Genomic DNA, 27,117 nt, shown 5'->3' with positions numbered 1-27,117 from the left:
AAAAAAAAAAAAGAACAAAATAAAGAAAATGATTGGAGATGAATCACATCCCCATCTCTAGACTGTTGGGTTTTTTTTTTACTGCCTACTATTGTAAATGAAATCTCTTTCTGAATGGCAAGCAGAGAAAGTTGTCTTTTACTTTCAATCACAGCTGGTTGTTCCTGTCATTTTCAAAAGACTTCTAGTGGGAGAGAAAGCAGATACAGGAGATCTAGCTGCTAACCAGTACTGTTATTGCTCTTTTTCAATGGCTCTGATAGTGTGAACCTTCGCAGTGCAGCATGAAGGACCGTAAGTATATTTACGAAGGTAAGTTATAGTACACATTTCTAGTAGCCATTTTGGTCCTGGGTTCTTTGCAGGTTGGGATATCTTCCAATTGGCCAATGTAAACATTATACAAATTTGACAAAAATCCAAAGGTGCTATCAAAAGATTCCATAATGGAAAAAAACTCAAGCTTTTTGGCGGACTCTAAGAACATAAGAAATTGCCATATTGGGTCAGAACAAGGGTCCATCAAGCCCAGCATCCTGTTTCCAACAGTGGCCAATCCAGGCTACAAGTACCTGTCAAGTACCCAAAAACTAAGTATATCCCATGCTACTGATGCTAGTATTAGCAGTGGCTATTTTCTAACTCAACTTGATTAATAGCAGGTAATGGACTTCTCGTCCAAGAACTTATCCAAAACGTTTTAAAACCCAGCTACACTAACTGTACTAACCACATCCCCTGGCAACAAATTCCAGAGTTTAATTGTGCATTGAGTTAAAAAGAATTTTCTCTGATTCGTTTTAAATGTGCTACATGCTAACTTCATGGCATGCCCCCTAGTCCTTTTATTATCCAAAAGAATAAATAACCGATTTACATTTACCCGTTCTAGACCTCTCATGATTTTAAACACCTCTATCATATCCCCCCTCAGTCATCTCTTCTCCAAGCTGAACAGCCCTAACCTCTTTAGCCTTTCCTCATAGGGGAGCTGTTCCATCCCCTTTATCATTTTGGTTGCCCTTCTCTGTACCTTCTCCATCGCAATTATATCTTTCTTGAGATGCGGCGACCAGAATTGTACACAATTTTCAAGGTGCAGTCATTAGCTTGTGGGGCACATTTAGAGGGAAATAAAAAGTCAAATGCCATTTGGGAGCCTTGGATAGCAGGAATGCAGATCAGTATTGTGGGAGAAGAAAGAAGGGATGTCATAGTCCTCTTGGGGCCCAAGGACCTTGATAGAGATGCCATCTGTGTAGTAATAGGGAGAGTTAAAACATTTAGAGGAAGGCCTTAGACAGTAGATATTGGAAAAGACTGTAGCTTTGTCAGAGGGAAAGGGTAAGGGAAAGGAAAAGCTATGTCATGTCACTAGTGTCAATACATGGCTGAAAACCTCATGCAAAAAAACAGGTGTTTGTTGTGGATGTGAACCCTTAGGCTGAAGGGGAGTTGGCGCTACCTGCAGGTCCCCGCCATTGGCAGGCGGAACTGATGCAGCCCAATTATCTTGTTACTTTTTAGCATACGCTCTGAGAAATGTTTTGAGGATATGGTTGGTCCATTCGGATTGGTTGTTCCCCTGAGGGTGGAATTAGGGCTGCCAACTTTTAACCGTCAAATTTATGAACATTTGGAGATGTGGTTTTTGGGGTGGGTGAGCTGGGCGGTTGCCCAGGGTACCATGGAAACAGAGGAGGAGAGGCTCAGCGTGGTCACAGCGGATCCCATTCCACCGCAGTCAAAGAGAAGAATTGCGTGACCATGATGGATCCCATCATCCGGCCTTGGCATTTATTTTCATGAACTATGGACTCTGGTACCTCCAGGTTAAAGCACTTCCAAGCTTTAACCCGTTCTCTCTATCGTATCTTTCATAATTAATACTTGCCTTTATCTTCCTTCCAGCTTGTTTTAAGCTTCCAAGTTCTTGACTCCCGTTGATTGTAATTTTTGACTTATTCCTATCTATGGTTATTTATTGTTTACCTGAATTGTTCCTTCAGTTATACCCTATGTTAAATGTAAACCGATCCGATATGGTTATTTACTATGAAGGTCGGTATAAAAAACTGTTAAATAAATAAATAAAATAAATAAATAAATAAATCCCGCTGAGGCCGAAGACACACCCCACCTGACTGTGGCGTATTCCATCCTGCCGCAGTTGAAGACAGGCCCAACCTGGCCATGGCCAACGACTGAAATTGCGTAGCTGCGGCAGATCCCATCCCACCGCAGCTGAAGATAAGACTGGGGGGGCGCGCATCATCAGTTGAGGGAGGGTGCTTTTCACCCAGGGTGCCATTCACCTTAAATCCAGCTCTGATCTTCAATGATGGGGTTTATGCACATGCAACTTTTATTACCACTCTTCAACATTACAAAACAACAGAAACCTTGATAGCAGATAGTTTGCTCAGTTACTTTCTGCTGCAGTGTCTTAGACCCCAGTTGATCTCTGGCTTTTCCCTCACTTCTTTGCAATTAATGATCCCGTGTTTTCTTTAATTGTTGTTGTTTTTTGCCTCTACTGGGAGGTTATTGCATGCAGAGCCGGCAGAACCACTAGGTGAGCTAGGCCTGGGCCTAGGGCACTGACCATTAGGGGGTGCGAGTCATGTGGGGCCGTGAGTGGTGGCGCCAAAGAGGAGTGGAGATTCGGCAATATATCCACTCCTCTTTGCTGCCGCGGCACCATCGCTCGCGGCCCCACATGGCTCAGACCCCATAATGGGTGTGGCGGTGCGACCAAGGGGGGGGGGGGGGGGGGGGGGGGGCGGCCACGAGGCAGAAGGTGCCTAGAGCACCTAATCCCCTTGCACTGGCCCTGCGTTATTCCTGAGTCTACCTCTTCAGAGCCTCATATCATGACCACTAGTTCTCAAACTTCTTAATTCTGAAAAAAGTTTGCTTTTACCAGCCCAGGGGCCAAATTACTGTTTAGTAACTTTTTTTTAGGCTTCTGATTAAATCATGGATTGAAGTCTATGTAAGTGACACAAAATACATATATTCAACACATTGATTATACAGTATCTAGCAAAGCACAGTATATTTATCGATTTTCATTTTCAGTTGTATTTTTCGTGGAAATTTATCAGTGTTTATTACAACAAACAAAAAAGGGAGAAAAACAGTGGGAAAAAATTAGCCTGTTTTTTACACTGATTTTCTCAATTTTTGTTTGTTGTAATAAACACTGATAAATTTCCAGGAAAAATAAAATGAAAATTGAAAATGAAGGTCCCTAACTATATTATATAATTGAAGGGGAGGATCAGATGCTAACCTGCAGCATGAAGACTAAAAGTCAGGACATTTCCAAACATTTTAGCCCTCCTCCCTTTTTCAGGACAGTACCCTAAAAATCTCTACAATTCAGAAAAATTCTGGACAGTTGTCAACCCTAGATGGTATGCCGTCGTGAAGTCCAGGGAAATACCAAATTTTTTGCACAAAGGGCGCCAGTATCTGGTGGGAAATTGGATTCCTCGGTCTGAGACGATATGTCTGGGTAGACCATGCAGACAGAAAGCGCAATGCATGAACAGGCGGGCCAACTAAGGTGCTGACGGAAGTCCAGGCAGAGGAACAAAATGAGCTATCTTAGAGAAATGGTCAATTATGATCCAAATGATGGTGCATCCATTAGAGAGAGGGGGAGGTTCCCTGGATACTGGCAACGGCTGTAATAGCCTCCTGGGTCATCTCGACAAAGGTTTGTGCTGTGCGCAGGTAGGGCAGGAGTCTACGTAGACTCGGACGTCATGTTGCATCTGGGGCCACCAGTAGTATTGCTGAAGAAGAGCGAGCGTTCCAGCCCTGCCAGATTGTCCAGCTATACAGGAGTTGTGGGACTACTTTAATACCTTTTCTCGCAGTCTGCGTGGGATAACTGTCTTCCCTGGTGGAAGGGTCGTGGTAGTGGTCAAGAGGACTCTAGCCGGATCAATGATGTGCTTGAGAGGTTCAGGGGTGTCCTCCATTTGGAAGGAGCGGAAGAGGGCGTCTGCCCAAGCATTCTTGAGCGCCGGATGATAACTCAGCTCGAAATCAAATCGGGCAAAAAATAGAGACCAACAGACTTGTTGAGCGTTTAAACATTGGGCATGATGGAGGTGCTCCAGATTCTTATGATCAGTGTAAATGGTTATGTGGTGTTGGGTACCCTCAAGCCAGTGGCGCCATTCTTCTAAGGCTAACTTAATCATGAGGAGCTCCCTATCGCCAATTCCATAATTGTGTTCAGCTGGGGAGAATTTCCTCAAGAAGAAGGAACATGGGTACAGGTTGCCCTTGGCAGAGTGCTGACAAGACAGTCCCTGCCTCCACCAAGGAGCCATCCACTTCGACGATGAAGGGGCATGTAGAATCCTGATGATGGAGACGGTTCTCACAGAAAGGTGTCTTTTAGGTCTCAGAAGGCTGTCACGAGAGGACAGTGAGAGGAGTGGCAATCTTGGAGTAGTTGGTGATGAAATGTCTGTAATAGTTAGTGAAGCCCAGGAGCCATTGTAGGGTGCATAACCTGTTTGAATAGGCCAATCACGGATACTCTTGAGTTTGTCTGGGTCCAATGCAAACTCATTACTGGAGATGATGTACTCTAGGAAGGGAAGACTCTCCTTCTCAAAAAGACACTTCTCCAGTTTGGCATATAACTGATTGTTACAGAGGCATTGAAGTACTCAGCGAACATCTCGGCGATGAGAGATGAGATCCTTAGAAAAGATGAGGATGTCATCTAAGTATACCACGACACTGACATAAAGGAGGTCTTTGAAGATTTCCTTCATCATCTTTTGGAACACTGCCAGGGCATTACATAACCCGAATGACATCACTAGGTACTCGTAATGCCCGTCCCTCGTGTTGAAGGACATTTTTCATTCATCATTGGCATGGATGCGGATTAAACTGTAGGCTCCCTAGAGGTCTAACTTAGTGAATATTCTAACCCTTTGCAGGCGAGTGAGCAGCTCTGAGTTTAAAGGCAGTGGGTAGCGGTCTTTTTTGGTAATAGCATTTAGACTACGATAATCAATTCAGGGACAGAGTGATCCATCCTTCTTAGAGACGAAGATGAAGACGAAGAAGAATTCTACACCGGCTGTGTTGCGGAAGTAGACCCTTGGACCGAGGTGGAGTTGGCACAACCCACAGGGAGGAGCCCTGTAGGTCCCTACTATTGGCAGGCAGAGCTGGCAGGAGCAGAGGCCCAACAGGAACTTCACCAATACCAGCCCTTGTTCCCCTTATGTTGAGCCCACAGGAACATAAGATGACACACAGTGGAACCTGGAATACGAGGGCAAGAATCAGGATGAGGAACCAAGAATGCAGAGGCAAATCATTACTCCAAAGGAGATGACCTATTGCCAAGGTGTCTGAGCGGTGTCCAGGCAGGCCTTTTTTACAGGAGACCCCATGAGGTCATTAGAGGTCACCGCAGTGGATTTCCTGCTGCAGGCTCTTTAAATCCTGGCAAGTCAGGCATGTGAGTGCCTAGGGTCATCCTGGACATCTGGTGGCAGCGTTCCTCAGGCCAGCACATTGGGCCTGCAGAGATGTGGTAGCCTGCTGTGCCTTCGCCTGGGTCTCATCCGCAGCTCGGGGCTGGAGGTAAGAGTGACTGGTCATGGGCCCATCACGCGACCAGCCAAATGCAACAGGCTGAAGACATGGAGTAGTAGATGAAACCCCTTTCTAGGTTCTCATGGATGTATTCAAAATTCGCCTTTGTCTCTGGGAGTGACAAGATGGAAGAGAATGAATGTGGTCTTGATAGAGTCCTCTGGGAATAGTGCTGGCTGGAGAGAGAAGTGCATAGAGCACTGGTTGATAAATGCCCGACACTGCTTCAGATCCCTGGCGTATTGGGGAGGTGCAAGCAAAGGAATAGAGTGGCGACTCATAGCCGCTAAAGTGGATGGAACCACCACAGGTGGCGTCGGTGCAGCTGGAATAGCCATGGATACTAGCCGGGCATTGAGAAGCTGCCATGGAAGCTGTCAAAACCTCAAGGAAGCGCTGCTGTTCCTGGATCTTGTGGGCCAAGCCTGGAATGGTCTGAAGGGCAGTGGCCTTTGTTGGGTCCATCGCCTTGGCAATATGTTGTGGATGTGGACCCTTAGGCCAAGGTGGAGTTTATGTTACCTGCAGGGAGGAGCCCCGCAGAGCCCCACTGTTGGAGGGTGGAGGTGGCTGAAGCAGACGCCCAACTGGAGCTTCACCATTACCAGCCAACGTTCCCCTTAGGTTGAGTCATGCGACCAAAAGAAGTCAGCCCAGCGGTGGGGAGAGTAGCGGGGAAGGCAGGCTGAGTGCGGTGATGCGCCTCCCCTGGCAGTGAAGGCGGCTCCCCAGGGTCCGGGGCTGGAGATAAGAGCAGCAGGATGGGCCCGCGGATCGCCAGTCACAACAGGTTTAGATGTCTTGGCAGCTAGGGTCATGGAACAATGAAAGGCTATACTGTAGTGATTTAAGAATATCGCCAGTTAAACAGTGGTCAGCCAGAACCCCCCCCCCCCCCCCCCCAGCTCCTATGTGAGTCTTTCGGCCTGATCCCCCGAGTACTCCAAAATGAAATTTAAAGTTGCCTAGAAAGCCTTCTGCCCCCTCCCCTTCCCCCCCCAATTCAAAATTTTGGTAAGTGCTGTGGCATTCAGAACTCTCTCACTTACCCTCCCATCCCATTCCCCCCCCCCCCCCACACACACACCCACCTACCTTCTGCTTCCATTTCCAAAAGACTGCAATTTTTGTCAGCTTCTACATTCAGCTTCTTCATTCAGCACTCCTGTTGTTCTCCTTCCTGGCCTCCTGATTTCTGCTTACTTCCTGCTCCTTACCCTGGGTCAGGACTCTTGCTCCTTATCCAAGCCAGGGGCTACCCCCATTCTCATGCCTCATTGGCCACCAGCACCAGAGGTCTCAAACTGAAGGGAAGGAGGCTGGCCTAGGCAGAAGTCCATCTACTGTTGTTGGCCTGAATTTGATTCCACTGGGACTAGGCTGCTCGTTTCTGGGGCAACCTGCAGACTACACCAGTCACAGATGGATGCTTGAGAAACAGATAGAGAGTGGATGTTTGGGTAATAGATGTGTTGTTGGATTATTGTGGGACCTTGTGGTTGGCTATGGGAGGGGAGAGAATCTTGTATGATCGGTTATCTAGGAGGGTGGAGTACTATGTAGGAAGATGACAAAAACCATATTGGATAAGGAATGATATCCTATACTTCTTGGCGGGCTAACAGTGGAGCGCACTGTACTGTACTGTATCGGCCCGTCTGTCTTTGGCTTTTGGAAAAAACCGTGATCTCCCATGCTCTGTGTGATTAGTGAGACACTCATGGTTCTAATGCTTTCCTAATGCACCCCCCCAAACAATCCTTGCTATGAGAATTCTGGCAGAACATGAACCTGAGAATTGGGGAGCGGAGGGAAAGGGAGGGTACTGCTCTCCCTGTACTGAAAGCCCCGGAAAATAGTTTTTATTTCTCAGTTGATTGTATGCTGGCTAGAGCTTAGCAGCTTTTATTAAAATCTGCTCCCGAGTCAGAGCAGGAAGGTGGGAAAGTTGCTTGGAAGCCGGAGAAAGCACAGTCAGGCCGATGCGACACCATGCGCTGCAGCCAACACACGGCTTGACACGCGATCGGACATGCGTTTTGGATGCGCATCCACAACCCCCCGGTGCAATACGGGGATTAGTGCGTCCAAATCACCCCGTAGCTAATAGCACTCATTCAAAAAGATTTCCTGCATGGCCAATGTGCCCATTGCAGCGTAGCAAATTTTATGCCAGCCCGGGGCTGTGATTCTAAGTAGGAGGAACTACAGAAAGCAGACTGAAGTAAAGAATAAAAAATTTTCTGAGCACCCAATATAGACACACAAGACAGACGGTTCAGACTGAGTATCTTGTGTGTGTATCTTATGCCGATGGCGGGGGAAAACGGACGCTCGTATTGGGCGTTCCTTTTCCCAACCGCACTAACAGCCACCTCTCCTGGGCGCCTCCTTTTTAGCGCGACCCCTCAGTTAAATAATGCATCGCGCGCCCAGGAGAGGTGGCTGGGCGCGTGCTAAGAGATCGGGCGCTCAATCCTGAGCGCCTCTTTTACGCGAGCCGCGATATTGCATCGGCCTGCGTGCGTTTCTCGGGGAAGGATATGAATCGGACTGAAGCTGGATTGGGCTGGCACTGCAAACTCTGGGATTGCCGCGGTTTACTGTTGCCAAGAGAGAGACAAGCGCGTGGGTGCTGAATTAGGCAAATGTTTCCCCCTTAGGCTGACCTAAGAATAGGGGATTTTTACAGAGAGATGCCTGGCCTGAGAAGGGAAGTCAAGCCCTGCCTAGGTGGTACCTGAGTGAGCCTAGGTTTTTCTTTATTTGCGTGTTGGCTTTTGCATTATTTAAAGGGGCCGCCCATGCCCTGTGGCATTGATTCATAGTAATTTGGTTGGGGGTATAACAGTAAATAAGCCATCACTATAGCCTCCTGCAATGAATCTGTGCTTGTAGGCTACTCTTTTGACCGCTTCTACTGACACCAGTAAATCAGACAAGAGGTTTTGGCTTTTTTTTTTTTTGTTTCCAGAAGATGAGAGTATGCTCTCGCTGTGTATATATCATTTCCATGATGGGAAGACCACCAGAACACAAAGGAATGTACAAAACCTCCAGCTCAAGAAGCCATATTTAGAATGATGAGTTATGAGTATTTGCACCATGTTGCATCAAAAGTATTTGTGCAATAGGGAGCCTTATAATGAAGGCCAACTAGTCAGAACTCTGATTTACGATCGCCAAACCACCAGAAGTGGTAATATTAACTGTACAATGTCTCAGTGTTGTAGCCACAACGGAGACCACATACCTCTTGTCCATCCACAAAGTCCCTGCACTTGCAGGAAGCGTGAGCAGATGCTCGTTAGTGCGTGGGTAATGGGAGAATTGGAGTCATTTGTTGCTGTTGCATGTCATGAATAAACGTTGGAAAGTCTCTGCCGGGGAATAGCACTTCTGAATCTGGGCCATTTGGACAGTCAGCCTGGAAAAAAGGTCAGCCTGAGTTGCTTTGGGTTTGTTTTCCAGAAACATCAGCTGCCTACCGCATGCAGATCTTCCTCCTCTGCTAGAATGCAACTGAATTAATTCATTTTGGTGTGAATTCAGAGGAATCTAATTAAGCTAAAACCCGTTATGGATAAGGTTTTGCTCTCCTACCTGAAGGACTCATGTTTACAAAGGAGATTTTTTTGTTTTCTTATCAGGACATCCGTTGACACAAATGATTGTTTTTATAGCATATATAAAACCAGAAACCTATATTCCCTGTTAAGAAACTGTTTTAGTTTTTTGCTCTTGAATTAAAACTTGGTAGAGCTGTTAAGGTCCCGGTTGCAAGTGCCGCGACCAGGCCCTTACCTCCACGTTCCTGGACCTGTTCCCGCTTCTGTTGGCAAAGTTCACGGCCTGTTCGGTGCCATCCCCGTGGGGGCAACGCCGCCGGGGAACCTCCGATGGACGCCCTGCTCCTAAGCGCGTGCGCGCAAGTTGGACGCCTTTCTAGGCCTGTTCCCGCCATTGGTGACTCCACCCAATTCCTGACATCAGACGCCGCGGCCTTGATAAGCCGGTCGCGGACACTCAGTCTTCGCCTTGCAACGGGGTTACCTTGCGGTTCCCAGTTGCTCCGTGCCCCAGACTGGGTTGCCTTCTTGAACTCGCTCTGTTCCTGCCTGCTACAGTACCTGCCTGGTTCCTGCCTGCTTGCTACAGTTCCTGCCTGGTTCCAGTACCCGAGTCTTGCTACAGTTCCTGCCTGGTTCCAGTTCCCGAGTCCAGCTACAGTTCTGTCCGGTTCCAGTTCACCAGCCTGCCTGCTCCTGTCTCGGATCTACCACTCGCCTAAGTCCCAGTGGCCGGGTTCCTATAGGCTCCCCCCGGAGGGGCTCCGGCTTCCAGGGATGAATCCTCACCTAAGTCCCAGTGGCTGGGCTCCTACGGGCTTCTCCCGGGGGAGCACCAGCTTCCAGGGTGAAGAGCATTGTCCACATCCTGCCTGACATCTGCCTCCCAGCCTGTGTTTATCTAGAGACAGCTGAACACCTTTCCCAATCTCTTGCAGGTCGGCCCAAGGGTCCACTAAACTGAGACATCACAACAAGAGCAATCAACAAACAGATGTGGTTCATGTCAAACCATACGCTGGGATTTATAAGTCTGGTTCTTTAGTTCAAGCTCATGAATACAACAGTGGTGAATGTAACACTGATAGATGTATTAATGCTGTTATTATTATTATTTATTGGGGCGATAGTCATCATTTGCAAGTCTGTCATCTTCACAAATGTGCATTTTTACACTCGATGACTTCTATTTCAAATTAGTTTATTTTAATTATGCATAAGGCTTGCAAAAATTAGTGTAACTCTTAGGCGGAACAGATCCTTAAGCTGGCACCTGGGGCACCCGACTTTGAAATCTCTCTGTTTCTCTCTCTCTCTACGGATAGCATTTACATTCTACATAGGGAAGAACAATAGTTCTTATATCCAATTCTTTAAATACAAACTCTTCTCCGTCCTCTGTAGACAGCACTGATAATCACAGTCTTTGCTTCCAACAAACACACTGAGAAGCAGGGTGGTTTCCAACTTCTTTTACTGATAGTTGATTAGATGACTGAATAATATTTACAGCTTCACTTTGGATTTCAATTAAAATCAAAAAATGATACGACTTGGGACCTGTAGCGGGTGTAAACTCTTGCTGCTGTGGTGAGGTTGAGGCAGCCTAAGGGGTGAACCCTGTAGCGACAGCTGGCAGAGGTACACTGGCAAGAGACTGGCCTAGGGTTTCACCTTTACCAGTCCCTTCCCTCACAGGTTGAGCCCTTGGATTCCGGGGGCTAGCAGGAGTTAGGCAAGAGTCTCCTAGTGAATGGTGTAGAGTAGACGATGGTCCCAGGCCAGGCAAGGGTCAGAGGCTGGCGGCAAGCAAGGAAGGTCAATGTCCAGGCAAGGGGTCAGTGGCAGGTGGTAATCAAGAACAGTCAGAGTCCAGGGAACGGGTCAGTGGCAGGCGGCAAACAGGCGTAGTCAGATCCAGGAATCAGTCTGTAGAGCAGAGAAGGATGAGGCAAGGGGGGACTGACAGCAGGACGGCCCGGAAGGCAGGTGGAGCTGGATACGACGAGGCAGAGCAGGCTGGAGTGACGAAGCAAAGCTGGGCAGGCTGGAGAGACAAGGCAAGGAGGACTCAGATGAGACAGGCAGGAACAGCAAGACTGAATGAGATGAGCAGGAAAGCAACATGCACTCCCGAGGCAGGAGGATCTGAGGCTGAGGTATCATTCACTGCATGGCTGGGGTATAAATACCCAACCACATGACATCATCATCAGGTGCCGGCTGAAGAGGTTCCCTCTGTGGGGCCTAGGAGAGTAGGCGCAAGCCGTGTGAGCGCGCATAAGGAGGAGGAGGAAGTAGGATGGCAGCGGCGTTCAGGGAGCTGTGAAGAGGAAGACAACGGTGCCACATTCCGGGGGTGAGTGTAGCTGGTTGCGGGAGGGCTTTGTTATCGGCCAAACATAGCATGATCTCGCTTCTCTAGTAAACTCAGTAAATTTCTTTGGAAGCACACTTTTCAACACATTCAATTCCTTCTCTTCCCAGTTACCCCAACTACTCAGATTATTCAAATTGAAGAGAGTTCAGTCCTCTTTTAGATTCCCAATGTTATCCCAGCTTGTTCCCTCCGTGGGGGGTTTGAAATAGTCCCAATACTTAGTCCCAGCTCTCATGTATTTCCTGGATCTTCTTAAATCTTTTGAATTCCCTATGCAGTACCGGATGGTCACTTTACTCTCAATTATATTCTACTGGAGTAAACAGCGACAAAGGTCTTGTTACCTGCAGCTTCTCTCCACTTTGTATCTTCTCATTTCCTTCCCTTTCTGCCACCGGCCAGAATCCTTTCCTCCAGATGAGCTCCTCCACACCAAGGCCATCAGCTCCCAGTGGATCAACAAATAGTCTCTAAACCCAAAAAGGGGGAAAAAAATCAAAATAGAGGCAGGAAGGGTAGAAAAACGTCCTAATCTGAGGAGATAGTCCAAAAATATCTAAGTTAAAGTTGAAACTCTGCTGCATCGAGTCACTGTCAGGTCTATCCTCTGAAGGAGAGATAGCACACTGCAGATCTTCCCTACCCCAAATCCAGCCTTGAGTACAGGGACGCCCCAATGCACTGCAATAAGGGTCTCTCTCACACGGGATCCTCTAAAAAGTGTCAAAACAAGCTGAAAGGAAGTCCAGTATTAGATATCCACCCCCCTCCCCCCAGGGGTGATTGGGTTCTAGGAAAGTTAATATTTACATATTATTATAGCATAAGATCTTATGGTTTCAAAATTTCATTGCAAACATGCAAAATTAATTTGAATGCAGAGTTCTCAGTACCCGTCTCCCCCCCTCACCAGCAATGAAATGGTTAACTTCTCCTTTTGTTCGGAGGAGGCAGATCATTCTTGCAATTATAAATAAACTCGTTCTAGTAGGGATGGGATGGGGGAAGACCCTCCTCTACCAGGAATTTCTAGCACTGGGGCTTCCGAATGAGGCGTGGGGGTGGAGGAGAACAGAACTGAGGCCCCCTGCTTGGTGAGTTCCATTATCTCCCTATGTTTTCTGTTGGAAGTCTCAGTGGTTATGGGATCACTTTTCGCCTTCATTCTCTCCTCCTCCCTAGTAAGGAGCTGTATTATCTGGCTTCCCTTTAATGCCAGATATACAGCATATACCAAGCATCAAAGTGAAAAGGTTTTCAGACAACTATGGCACTGAAAAGAAAAGAGCTAACCAACACCCCCCCCCCAAAAAAAAAAAAAATAATAATAAAAAAACAAATATGAACTCTCAGTTCTAAGGTTTCAGAAGCCCACGATCCAAATATAATCCGAAAAGTAGATCTTCAGAAATTTGCTTGATGAATCACAAGAAGCAATTGGATCAGTTCTGATTCCTTAATAACATTCCATATTATAATATATTTTTAATAAACTTTACTTTCAGAGCTCTCCATCTCAAGATTGTCTGATGGTGCAAAGAATTGGGAGGCAGTATGGAGCAAATACACAAAGAGAGAGAAAATGTGTGAGAGAGACATCCTGTAAAGATAACTCATTTGTTTCAGTATTTGTTTTCTTTCCCTCTCAATGATCTTCTCTTTTTTTCTGGGTTATTTTTTTTCTGGTTTTATTATGTTGAATGTTTAGATGTGTTGTTATTTTGATGTTTTGATGCTCCAAACTGATTTTGGTTTATGATAGAAACTGCACAAAGCATGTTACATTTTGGAAAAGTGGACTATAAATCGTTATTTAAAAACTACATTTTCTTCTGTTACTGTCTCTCTCCTTTCTAGTTTTCTATCCTCTCTCTCTCTACTTCTTCTTTCCCACTCATAAGAACATAAAAACATAAGAATTACCAGGCTGGGACAGACTAAGGCCCATCAAGCCTAGCATCCTCTCTCTGACTATGGCCAGTCCGGGTCACGAATACCCAGCCAAATCTAAAAAGTAGCTCTGTTACTTGTTTCTCATTCCCAGGGCTTTCCCGGGTCTACCTGACTATTAACGTTTTAAGGATTTTTCCCTCCAGGATCTTGTCCAAGCGTCTTTAATATTCCGTTATGCTACTTGCCTTGACCATATCCTCTGCACAAGATTCCACAAAGCGTTGAGTGGAAAAAGTACTTTCTATGATTTTATTTATATATTTATTTATTTCATTCACAAAGACTCGGAGTGAAATCCAAATTCAACATCATGAGATTTTTAACACAAAACAAGATATTCACAATTTAAGAATGTTCAAGGTGCGGTTGCATCACGGCTTGATACCCAGGCAATATGATATCCTCTGTTCTATTCTCCATTCCTTTTCACATCATTCTGAACATTCTAGTCAATGCATTGTCCACCATCTCCAGTGTCCTTTTCCTGGGCTGTTACTCCTAATATGGAAGGAACCCAGACTTCTATACCTGTAGCTGGAATTATATTTCCCTATGTGCAACGTTTTGCACTTTTCCACATTCAGATAACCACCAGTCTCCTAATCTGCAGTGGTTGCTCACAATCTGCTTCTGTTTTGACAACTTTGAATAATTTTGTGTCACCTGCAAATCTGATCACCTCACTCATTGTTCCCTTTTCCACATTATTTAGGAATATGTTAAACAGTACAGGCCACAGTGCCAATCCCTGTGCCACTCCACTAATGATCTTATCAGAGGTAGAAAGAACATCACATGACTGCCAGCATGGTTAAGTGGTGAGCTGAAAGTGCCTATGAAAGGCAACAGGACATCTTTCAAAAACTGGAAGGTAGAGCCAAATGAAGAAAATAGGAACAGGGCAAAAGAGAATATGAAAAGAAGCTTGTCTGAGAGGCAAAACCTCAAAATCATATCCTTTCAAGTATATTCGCAACAAGAAATCACGATATGACTGATGGGGTGGCCAACAGATTGGTGCTTCTCAACCCAACACTCAGAGCACTCCTAAGCAGTCAGGCTTTCAGGATGTCCACAATGAATATGCATGAGATAGATATGCACACAATGGAGGCAGTGCATTCAAATCTATCTCATGCATATTCATTGTGGATTTCCCAAAAACCTGACTGGCTAGGTGTGTCCCGAGGACTGGGTTGAGAAGCACTGCAGTAGATGACTGAAGAGTGTAAGGGGTACTCAGGGAAGAAAAGGCCATAGCAGAAAACCTAAATGAATTATTTGCTTCAGTCTCTACTGAGGAGGCTGTTGGGGAGATACCTGCACTGGAAAAACTCTTCGAGGATGATGATTCAGTAGGGATGTGCAATTGTTTTACCCAAATGGGTAAAATGGGATGAATGAGGCCATTTTCAGTTTGTTCTGAAAAACAAGAAGCACAAAACAGACCTTTGAGAGGCCCTCTAACCCCTTTCTGCCCCAAGAGGCCTCGGAGCCCAGGTCTACCTGACTGGGCCTCCCAGGCCCTTCCTGCCCCCTTCATGGAACCATTTGCCAGGGCTGTGAACCTCCTTCTCTGCCCCCTACTTATCCCCTTCCATGGTGTTCTTATGACAGAAAGGGCAGGAGCGATGCCATTTGCCCCTGCCCCATCAATTTCAGATTTAAAAATGGCGTTGGCTGCATAGAGAGAGGTGCCAAAATTACATCACTTCGGCACCTGTCTCAGGCGCGGACAGCGCCATTATGTTGAATGATCCGAAAAACTGGATAAGGTGCAATAACCGACAAAGCACTGAAGCTTCTTAAGTTGGCAACTGGAACAGATCCTGAGAAGTGTGAAATGGACTAACTGGGCAGACCAGCTGTTTTTTGTTTTTTTTCCTATTGCCATCTACTGTGTTGATTTGTCTTCTTTCAGATAGTGCACCGTCTTCCTTTTTTATTTATTTATTTATATTTTATTACATTTTCAAAGGTATACAACATAAAATCAATACACAATGCAATCATAAATGTTATACAATGCTATACGTTGGAACAGGAGTCGCTTACCCCGTTCGTCAGCATCAATGAGTCCCGAATCCCTAGCCCCCCACCCCCCCCACGTCCCATCATGTCATGCATATCACCGTCTTCCTTTTACCCAAAAAACACTTATTACAGTTTTATTAGCTTTATGTTTTGATTGCAAATCAATCGCACCTCGAGTCAGTCTGCTTTCTTCCTCCTTTGTCGATCGCTAGTCATTATCTGCACCTACCGGCACTGGGGTTCTGAAAAATGTGAATATATCATGGGGGGGGACCCCTTAATTGGCCAAGAACTTAATATTTTATCATAAAATCAAAGCTCATTTCTGCATCATTCACTCAAGGGTGTATTTGCGGCGGGACAATGTTTAATAGCCATTTGTGCCCCACATGCACCTTGTGGCTAATTTTCAAAGGACGATGACCTGAAAATAAGCTGCAAGTGCCCACATCACACCTGCTATTTCTGCGGCAAGCGATCAGGGTGGGGAGAAGGGGGCATTAAAATATCACACGTTCACCTGTAAATCGAATGTACGTGCTCAGCTTTCCCCCACCAATGTAACCATATCCTCCCCCCCACACACACAAAACTGCTCCCCCCCCCCCCCCCGGAAATGCATCTTTTTATCCCAGCTAAAGGGAAGCCCATGAGCATTTTCAGGGGGTTCAGAGGGGGATAGGATTTCAATGGGGACAATCTACTTGTGCAAATACCTTTAAAACTGCCTTCTGAGAGTTTTACTGAAGCAAGAAATCCAACAAATGGCATAAACTGTGGCATACGGACTTACAAAAATGATGCAGCTTGGAGCTTTAGATGTTAAGGGTTTATGAGGTCAGACACGGCGCTTCATAGCCTTTCCATCACGATTTAAAGCGGATTCATTCACAGCTGTAGACATGGAGCCCATTAGCTAATCTCAGAGGCTTTGCAGTTTTCAGCACAAGTCAATGGAGCTCATTTTTAAGACCATAGTGGAGCAGGTGTGTTGAACGTGGGGCTTGTTGTTGGCCAAACCGGTTGTGATTGCTGTAGTTTTAAGGAAAGAAGGATAGCTGGTTTGAGTTAACCTCCCTGTAAAGAGGAATAAACCTCCTAGGAGAATAGGTGGTTTGGATGGATGAATAACGTTTGTGAGTGACCAAATTGCTGTGACAGGCAAATACATTTTCTTGGGAAACTCAGCAATGACTTGAATTTATGGGAAAGGCACTCTTTAACTTCCCCAAGTTCAATGAATGCAGCTCTTGGGATGAAATAATTTAGTTATTAGACTGAATATAAAATGTACCAAAAAGAGAATCCAGTATTTAATTGTAACCTTGTGGAAAAACCTTGTTGGCCAAAACCATATGTACAGCACTTTAATCTGATTTGTTCCACACTGTAGTACTGAAAATGTCGCTAAATAAACATTAATTATCTGGTGAAGTCAGCCAATCACTGAAAGTTTAATGATGCTAACCTGCCTTCTGTTCAAATCCTGTTGAAAGACAAGCTACAGTGAGACCTCCATTTGGGGGTGACACGCAGTTACCACATTCTAGCCCCAAGTGTCTCATTAATATTCTAAACCCGGGTCCCCATTTTTGGTCGTTATTGGAATGGGTTCCCAGAGCTAGCAGCTGCTGCAAATGATTTCTCCAGTGGTCCTTTTCCTTCGTGCGCTCGCTGGGTGAGAGAGGACTGAGCAGTGGGCACGAGAGGCCTCTCTCTCACGGTGGCAGACAGCAGAGAGAGCATCTACACATTTCGCATTCACAAAGGATCTGTGACTTTCTTTTCTTTGTTTTCAAAATTTAAACCCCCAAAAAGGTGATCCATAGATGTTGCAGGCCCTGGCTGGCAAAGAAGGGACTCTGAAAACCAATCGGGGTCGGTGCAAGGGTATTAGACACCTTAGACAAACCTTCAAACATGCATTCCCCTCCCCAACCACAGTTAACTTATTGGTTCTTAGGCCAACCCCTCCAGAGAGTTTGATAATTCAACTCAACAATCATTATGACCTCCTCGCCAACATCCCTCGCAGAACAATCCTGTACAGAACACTTAGGGAGGGTAAGTTTTCAAATGTCATTTACATGGGTGAATACGGATTAGCCTGGGTAAAAAGGGGGCTTTTGGAAACGTGCCCACCCCGAAAGCATGCGTGGCTGAAAGGAAATTGGGCTCATACCTTCCCTTTCAGAACCGGTGCAGATAAAGGCAGCCCCTGACTTTGTACCAGAGCAATCATTTGACAATCCTCCCCCGTCCCACATGTTCTTAAATATTCATAAAATATATATATACCATATGTATGCACAATGTATACAAATATGTTTCAGAAATCATGTCAGGGTCTGAATCTGTGATATTGGGGGGGTCGACTGCAAAACAAAAAAATCAAAACAAGAAATCCATAAACTTTATAAATTAAAAGAAATCCATACTGCATTGGCTGAAGGCAGCCTATGAAATGGTAGAACCAGAATTGTTCTCCTAATTGCTCACCATATCATCAATTTTCAAATTCTTGACTCACCTCGCTAGCAGTTAATCAACCTTTTTTTATTACCAAGCACAATGTGAAGTAACACAAAACCGTACAAAAAAAAAAAAGTCACTCGGAGCACTTCTATAGAAAGGCTGCCATACCAAAACAGCACTAACTCCCAGAACTCAAACAGTAACAACCCCTGTAAAAAGCCAGCAATGCAATTATTATTGCAGGACCTAGCACTGTATTTCCATTCTTCCCAGTAGTGAAAAGGGGTGGCTTAGTGGTTAGAACAACAGGCTAAGAACCAGGAAAAAACACAGTTCAAAGCCCATTCCCTCACTGATTATTTTTCTTGTGACTCTGGGCAAGTTGCTTTATTTCCCACTCACGTGTCCACTTAGAATGTAAGCTCTGTAGGGATGAATTCTAAGAAAATACTTCAAACCACCTTGCCCATCATTTGGAACGATGGCTAAGAGCCCAAATGTATTCTTAGCAATACACCTACTGGGAAAACCAAACGAGCTGGACTAGATCGAAGCTACACATTAGCAGAATGCCTCGCATTGGTCACACCCACAGAACACAGAAAATCCTTCAGCAAATACAGAATAAGTGACCACAACTTATAAATACATAGCAGCATAGTAAATGATAGCCAAGTAACATATTTTGGATTGTAACTTCTGTTACCCATATGCAGAAATGTTATACCACAGGTTACCCTGTTTCATCATTTCCATATTCTAGCCATTAGGGATCCTCTGTACTTATCCCAGGTCCTTTTTGATTTCCATGACTTTCTTGTCTTCCCCACCTCTTCCCATGCATCCTCCACCTTTTCCATGAAGAAATATTTCCTGACGTTTTTCCTGAGTCTGCTTCCTTGAAGTTTCATATCAGGTTAACCAGATATTTAAAAGTCTGTATCATATCTTCCCTGACTTTCCTTTCCTCCGAGGTATACTTATTTAGGCCCTCCAGGCCCAGCTGATAAGTCTTTTGGTGGGGAACCCATAAACCATTTTTGGTTGCTTTTCTCCGGACTGCTTCTATCCTGCCTCAGTCCTCTAGGTGAGGCCTCACCAATGGCCGGTACAGGGCATTATCACCTCCATGTTCCTGTTGGTTATGCCTATCTCTACGTAGCCCAATATCTCTCTGGCCTTTGCCACCACCTTGTAACAGTGCTTCAGTACTTTCAGCTCATCAGGCATTATCACCCGGAATTATTTCTCGTGGTCCATACACATCGGTCTCTCATCCCTGATCACATACTGCAGTTTTGGATTACTGCACCCCAAATGCACTTCTCTGCATTGAATCTTAGCTGCCAAGCCTTCAACTAAAAAAATGAAATTTCAGATCTATTTAAATTAATGTATAGCCTATCATTATAATCATCCATTGTACCTGAAGACTGGAAGGTGGCCAATGTAACCCCGATATTTAAAAATGGCTCCAGGGTGATATGGAAAACTATAGACCAGTGAGCCTGACTTCAGTGATAGGAAAAATCATGAAAACTGTTATAAAGAATAAAATCACAAAACATTTAGATAGACATGCTTTAATGGGACACAATCAGCATGGATTTACCCAAGGTGTTGTGCTCCTCCCGTGGCTGGAGCCACGGGAGGCGCTTACCTGCATGGCTGGAGGCCGTAGAAGCCGGGGCCTTGCTTGGTTCCTGCAGCCAGGGCCGCCACCATGCTGGTGCAGCAGGAGCCGCATCGGGGTTCCTCTTCGTGGTCTGGGAGCCGCTGACTGTTCCCGTGGCGAGGAGGCCGCATCCATGGACTTTCCTGCAGCTGAGGAGCTGCTCCCGGAGCCTTCCTGTGGCCTGGATGACGCCGCTTCCTCGACGGGGCATGGCCTGAGGCCCAACTTCCTCTCTCCGGCTCAGCATCGCAACGGCAAGTATGGCCGTGTCCAGGGTCCTTCCCCTTCCTTCCTAAGGGATAGGGGAAGGACCCTTCTTTTAAAGGGCCTTCTTTTAAAGGGCCAGCCAGGTGTGGCCCATCTGAACTCCTCCCAGGGAGTTGCCTGTCTTCAGCCCTATAAAAGGCCTTCTCCGTCAGTCAGTCCTTGCTTCGGCAAGGAACTAGTCCTCCTGGGCTAGTTCTCCCAAGGACTTCTTGTTTTCAGCTCCTTCCTGGCATCTTGACCTTCTTCCATTGATCGTTTATCTTCCTGTTCTCTGTTCTGATGTTCCTTGATGTCCTGATGTCCCAAGTTTCATCATGTTCCCAGTCCTAATGCTCCAGGTCCGGTGGGACCCGTGCCTCCGAAGATTCCCTGCTTTTACTCTGTTTCCAAGCTCCAAGGTTTTATCTTGTTTCCCAAGCCCTGACTCCGGAATATCCTAGGGGTTTCCAATAATCTGCGCTATGAGACTTCCTGAGCCTGTCCCGATCTCTTCGTGGTCTGCAACCAGCCATCCAGGTGTGTAGGGCGCAAAGGGGACAGTATGATCTGCGACCACCTCCCTGTGCTGTGTAGGGTGCCTGAGGGTCTTGCTCATCCTTCTTGTTTCCTGTCTTCGTCCCAAGCTCCAGTCTTCACGCCAAGGACCAGTCTTCACTCCAAGCTCCAATGCCTACGACCTCCTTCCACCGTGACCTCTGTCCAGCCTGCAGCCTCTGCTACACCCTGTGGCAGGTCCGAAAGGGCTTGGAATGGTCGGAAGACCATTCAGAGACCACCATTGCATTAGTGGTCTCATGGGCGTGCAGGTCGGCAGAGGATTCGAGGTTCCTGACTCCCAGACTTGGATTGTCTTCACTGCAAGGGCACACATTCTCCTTGTTCCATGCTGGAGAGCCCTCGGTTGCGCTCCGTCCTATCGGTAGCGCAACAGGATTGCCAAGCCTTGAGCTTCCCGAGCTCAAGGCCAATGCAAGCTCCAACACAAGGGAAGCCTTGTCTCATAAATCTCCTACATTTTTTTGAAGGGGTGAATAAACATCTGGACAAAGGTGAACCTGTAGATGTGGTGTATTTGGATTTTCAGAAGGCGTTTGACAAAATCCCGCATGAGAGGCTTCTAAGCAAACTAAAAAGTCATGGGATAGGAGGCAATGTCCTTTTGTGGATTGCAAATTGGTTAAAAGACAGGAAACAGAGAGTAGGATTAAATGGTCTGTTTTCACAGTGGAAAAAGGTAAAGAGTAGAGTGCCTCAGGAATCTGTATTTGGAACGGTGCTTTTTAATATATTTATAAATGATCTGGAAAGGGGTATGATGAGTGAGGTAATCAAATTTGTGGATGACACAAAATTATGCAGAGTAGTTAAATCTCAAGCAGATTGTGATAAATTGCAGGAGGACCTTGTGAGACTGGAAGATTGGGCTTCCAAATGGCAGATGAAATTTAATGTGGACAAGTACAAGATAATGCATATAGGGAAAAATAACCCATGCAGTAGTTACACAATGTTAGGTTCCATATTAGGAGCTACCACCCAGGAAAGAAATCTAGGCATCATAGTGGATAATACATTGGAATTGTCGGCTCAGTGTGCTGCGGCAGTCAAAAAAAGCAAACAGAATGTTAGGAATTATTAGGAAGAGAATGGTGAATACAATGATGGCTGACATAATGTTCCATGGTGAAGACCATACCTTGAATACTGAGTGCAAATCTGGTTGCCGCGTCTCTAAAAAGATATAGTTGCACTGGAGACAGTGCAGAGAAGGGCGATCAAAATGATAAGGGGCTCAGAATGGCTTCCCTATGAGGAAAGGCTAAAGAGATTAGGGCTATTTAGTTTGGAGAAGCGATGACTGAAGGGGGATATGATAGAGGTCTACAAAATCATGAAAGGACTTGAACAGGTTAATGTAAATCAGTTATTTACTCTCTCAGAAAATAGAAGAACTAGGGGGCATTCCCTGAAGTTATCAAGTAGCTCATTTAAAGCAATTCAAAGACAATTATTTTTCACTCAGTGCATAATTAAGCTCTTGAATTCATTGCCAGAGGATGTGGTTACAGCAGTTAGTGTAACTGGGTTTAAAAAAAGTTTGGATAAATTCCTAGAGGAAAAATCCATAAACTGCTATTAATAAATAAGCAAAAGTAGCTTGAGATCTATTTAATCTTTTGGTACTTGCCAGGTACTTGTGACTTGGATTGGCCACTGTTGGAAATAGGATGCTGGGCTTGTTGGACACTTGGTCTGACCTAGTATGGCATATCTTATGTTCTTATGTTCACAATCTCGGTCTACATGTAAAATATTTGCAGCAACTTGCCTATTAATGGACTTCTTTGCATGGATTTGCATTATTCATGCATGCAAATTGCACACAAAGAAGGTCATTGTAATAGGGGAAGGTGCCAGGGCAGGGAACCTGCAAAATATCACATGTATCATGCGATATTGCCGCAATAGCGCTGTTTAAGGCACGTTAGAGCACTACCGCAGCTTGATGCATCTCCCAGTAGGGGAACAATTTTAAAAGGATTTTTGTGGAAACCCCCCTATAAAAAATCCTCCCACCCCTTTGCAGTTAAAAGAGGTAGCGCTGGGGGTGGGTTTAGGGTGAACCAGCAGACATATGTGTGTAACATTTTAAAAAACGTTTGCCCATCTCCACAAGGGCCAGGCTAGTCACAAAAGGATTCTCTCCTCCATCATCTGGGATATCCTCCAGAAAGTGTTTCCACTGTTTGTAATTTTTATAAGTTCTTACCTGCTCCGTTCTCAGGCATGCATGTAATGTCCAGGTCACCACTTAAAAGTACAAGGGCTGGAATTTGCACCTGAGTAGCCCCCGTGTCCAGAGATGAAGGACATGCTGCCGGTTTGAAGGTGCAAATTTCCGAGTAAAGCCATCACTGGAAGCCTAAATCAGGTTTTTTGACAGCCCCAAGATCAGGCATTAATGCGTTAGCCTGGTAATTCAATCACTGTACAGAGTTGATCTGTCCTTTTTATTACAATTATTGTCAGCCCGGGTGTTTCATTTCATCATTGGAAATAAACATCATTTATCATACTTGTATAGATTAACCACTGACAGCTTTGGCTCTGCTTTGCATAAATGTGTATTAATGCAGGCTCTGCCTGGATTGGAAAGAGAACTCTACATTTTACAAGACTGATTAGACAGTGTCACCAGTGCTTTCAGGATTGCCTTCCCATGACTGGAAGTCAACTACAACAACAACAAAATCCCCCAAATCATTTTTTTGCACTGTACACATGCAAGCTCTTTGCTTGGATATGAAACATGGGATTGTATCGCTAGTGGCTGCATTCTTATAGAGGGCAATGTTCAAAGCCTTTCCCCCCCCCCATAAATAGCTATTTACCTGCTCGGGAGTGCAATTTTCAAAGAGTTTAGGCTCCTAACTTTTAGAGTTAGGCTTTTAAATTGGCCTTTTTGAACATTTTCTAGGGCTGAGTTCCTACATTTAGGGTCGTGGAGGTCCAGATTCAAAAGCATTTAGCTAGCTAAATGAATATTTGGTCACTTATCCAGCTAATAAAAAAGCTGGCTAGAATTTAGCCGACTAAGCAAGGGGCATTCCAGGGGCGTAACAGGGAGGAGTTGAGTTAGCAGGCTAAACCCGATATTCAGAGTTAACCGTATAACTTAACCGGCTAAGTCTAGTTAGGATGAAGACCTTCCCTAAACTTAGCCAGCTACAGTATATTCAATAGTGCAGCAGCAGCACTATTGAATACATCTCCAAAGTTAACCTGATACGTTTATCTGTCTAAGGGCCTCATTTACTAAGCATTTTTCCCATAGACACAGAATGGGAGAAAACCTTAGTAAATCAGGCCCTAACTTTGCTAACCGGACTGTTTCTTAATATAGGCCTCTATGTTTCATTAGAAACCTAAATTTAGGGGCCTAAAAGTGGGTGGTTATGGGGCGGAATTATGGCGAGGAAACAAAGTTAGGAGCTTAGAATAGATTTTCGGAACTAGCTCCCTAAATCTAGACAAAATATAGCTAAATTCCTTATCCTATCTTTTAGGAACCTAAACTTCTGTGAATTTTCAGTTGACAACTTAAGCACCTAATTTTACAGGCCTAAATTTAGGGGCTCAACTTTTTTTTTTTGAATATCAGTCCCTTGGTCTTTCTGAAAATTGCCTTCCCTCAAGCACACCAAGTGAGTGTGTGGACGGGTTGCAGAAATAGCAAGCAGAGACTACACTTTCATATCTTCCTATTTTCCAGACAGAATTTGCCTGCGTGAAAAGAAGGGACAAAAGTCCTACCTGTGGCAAATCTGTGCATCTTCCCTTTGAAAGCTGGTGCCCAGGAAAACAGGTGAAATGTTCCCATGGACCTGACCCCAAGATGGGCAATTTGAATCCTGGCCCCGTTATTGTATATATGAATGTGAGTGTGTGTGTGTGTGTATGTGTTTGTGTGTGTGTGTGTGGGGGGGGTGTCTTTGAAAACTGCCCACCCTGTGCGGTTAAACTTACACGTGTAGTGCCACGGGGCGGGCAATGCTACTTGTGGGGAAAACCGGCATTCCCGGGGGAGGGGGAAGCACAAGGTTGGGGGAAGGGCTTGTAGATATGCACATGCTTTTCAGTTTTCAAAAGTAGCTGCCTATGTTTAGCCGGGAAAAACACCTGCACAGAAAAAAAAAGGGAGGTGCAGGTTTCTGCAGGAACTTTTTCTTGAAAATTTTTCAAAGGGAAAGCTTTCCCTTTGAAAATTGGTACAAGGTCCATGGATAAAAAAAAGCACTTGTGGGCAGTTTGCAAACCGCCATCTATAAGCTGAGTAACCAATGTGGTTTTTGGATAAGATCTCTCATTGGAAGGAAGGCCTGACGAAAAAGGTTTTCAGGTCCCAAGGTAGTGATATCTTAGTTATCTCGCTTGTTTCCAGAGCGGCCCTGTTTCCGGGCAGTCCTAAGTGTAGGTGTAGCATTGTCCCCTCCCTTCGACATGACTTCTAGCTTGTTAAATGTATAAGTTGTTAAACATCGCCTTTATAATCTCGTTCACCCGTCTTCTGGCACAGCTGAGGAGGTGGATGGCTGGCTGGTTCCTCGGTCCGTCTTATCCTGCAATTTAATTCTTCTTCTGCTATTTTTTTTGGCCTTTTGCTTATCTCGGGCCTCAAGGCATTGGGAAGTGTTGATATTAAGTCCTTAGGCGTTCTTCTTAATGAGTACTCGTATCTATCTTTGTGGCTTTACTCGTCCTTTCTACTTTAACTCTCTGTTGCATTATAAAGCAGCTTATAGGCGGAATCATCAGTCCATTTCAGATTAAAACACCCCCTTCAACTCGTCAAACCTGTTAGGGTTCCCTGTGCCACTAAAACTGTCCCATATATTTGAAACCTTTAGTATTCCTCAATCTTTAAAAACTCAGCGTATTGAAACATGATATAAATATTTTATTTTTTTTAATGAATTCTATCTATTGCACGCCAAACAAATGAATGTGCATTGCAAGTTACAACAACAATTTGCTGTCATTTACTATGTTAGCAGAATATGATACAATTAAATAAAAAAATACATTATAGCATAAAAATACAAGCAAAAATAAAAGAAATCTAAAACTGATACATAAAACTGAATTCATATTGGAGTAAATTTTATTTTATTTTATTTATTTAAAAATGTATTCTATGTCACTTTTAAGTCAAAGCGGTTTACAATATAGCATTCATAAAATAATAACAAAATTAATGACCAAAAAAACAAATGAAATTAGTAATTACAAAATAGCAAACCTCCCATACCAAAACAGCACTAACTGCTAGCACTCAAACAGTAACAACACTACCTATGAAAAGGTAACACAACAAATATTACACCAGGCCCTAAAACACCAATACACCTCCTATTAGAAAAACAAGAAGCCAGGCTGCTATAGATATCCACACAGAAACTAAATGCTAGCAGATTACCTCACCTGAGTCACATATGGAGAACACAGATAAACCCTCACCAAAGGAATAGTGATTTCTGCTTTTCCATTGTTGCACTGCATACAGAATTTGCCTTATGGTTTCCAGTTCAGTTTTTGTCTGCATCTCACACACACATGAAGACAAAAACTGAACTGGAAATCACAAGTCAGATTCTGTATGCAGTGCAACAATGGAAAAGCAGAAAATCACTATTCCTCAAAGCAATACAATCAAGAAATATAAATCAATCAGAATAGTAAAACCATTCTAAAAAATATACATTTCAAAACAGCTGATGAATAGAATCAATAATTAGAAGCTCCTGTACAAATTTGTAAACATTTCCTAAACATTGATAAAATATTTCAAAACAGCAGACATCAAATAACACCCAGTAATTAAAACTAATAAGGATTTTAAAAATCCCCCCACTCTCCATACCTGCCACTCTGAGATTGTCGTAAACTGGGGTACACACACACACACACACACACACACATACACTAGACATGTTCCCATTCATTCACACACACCCCAGACAAGTTCAAATTCACAACCCCCACCCCCACCCACACATCCCAGTCAGGATCTCATGAACACTGAAATACACACACACACACACATACACATATACACACACACTCTAGACAGGTTCCCATTCACACACACACACACCAGACAGGTTCCTATTCACATGCAGACAAGCCTCCAGTCAGGCTCTCATTCACACATTCCACACCCCCAGGTCAGGCTGTCATTCACATACACCACATCCCCACACCCCAATAAGACTCTCATTCATTCATTCATTCATTCAATAGCACATACATACATATCACCGGGAGCCATTAAGTTGCTCCTCCTTATGTGCCAGGCACTGCGCTAATCAAACCACACGAGCCTAGCACTTCCTCGTTGCTGATCTCGTGCATTGCGAAATCAGCATAGAAAACGTGCTAGCCGCAAGTGTTTTGGAAAGCGAACACCGGCACCGAGGTGGAGGAAAATGGGCGTCTTATTCTTTCTTCGGCCGCCGGTGAGATGGGGTCCACTGGTGGCCTCAAGGGCCGATTCCTCTTCCCGGCCGCCAGTGAGATAAAGTCTCCCTGCTCCCGATACCACCCCACCGGGTGTGCCACCCTGT

The sequence above is a fragment of the Rhinatrema bivittatum genome, chromosome 6, assembly GCF_901001135.1.
Source record: "Rhinatrema bivittatum chromosome 6, aRhiBiv1.1, whole genome shotgun sequence".
NCBI classification, from domain to species: domain Eukaryota; kingdom Metazoa; phylum Chordata; class Amphibia; order Gymnophiona; family Rhinatrematidae; genus Rhinatrema; species Rhinatrema bivittatum.
This window is presented reverse-complemented; position numbering follows the sequence as displayed.